Genomic DNA, 586 nt, shown 5'->3' with positions numbered 1-586 from the left:
TCTATTACTCACTGTTTTGGGGTCCCGGTGAGATTTCCACGAATAACGAACCCTGGGGTGCGTTTACGTTTCGGTCATCAACACTCGCGGTTTTTATCGATTCTGACCCGTTTCGTAGACTATTACTCACCATTTTTGGGCCACAAACAAATTTCCATAGTTGTTGAACCCCAAGGCGCGCTTACGTGTAGGTCATCAACAGTCATAGATTTGGCCGATTCTGGCCCGTTTCGTGGACTATTACTCACTATTTTGGAGTCCCGGAGTGATTTCCACGATTAACGAACCCTGGGGTGCGTTTACGTTTTGGTCATCAACACTCACAGTTTTGGCCGATTCTGCCCCGTTTCGTGGACTATTACTCACTGTTTTGGGGTCCCGGAGTGATTTCCACGATTAACGAACACTGGGGTGCGTTTACGTTTCGGTCATCAACACTCATGGTTTTGGCCGATTCTGACCTGTTTCGTGGACTATTACTCACCGTTTTGGGGCCCCAAACCGGTTTCATAGTTGTTGAACCCCAAGGTGCGCTTAAATGTCGGTCATGAACACTCACAGTTTTGGCCGATTCTGGCCCGTTTCG

The sequence above is a fragment of the Triticum aestivum genome, chromosome 1B, assembly GCF_018294505.1.
Source record: "Triticum aestivum cultivar Chinese Spring chromosome 1B, IWGSC CS RefSeq v2.1, whole genome shotgun sequence".
In the NCBI taxonomy this organism is placed as follows: domain Eukaryota; kingdom Viridiplantae; phylum Streptophyta; class Magnoliopsida; order Poales; family Poaceae; genus Triticum; species Triticum aestivum.
Note: the sequence above shows the minus strand (reverse complement) of the source record.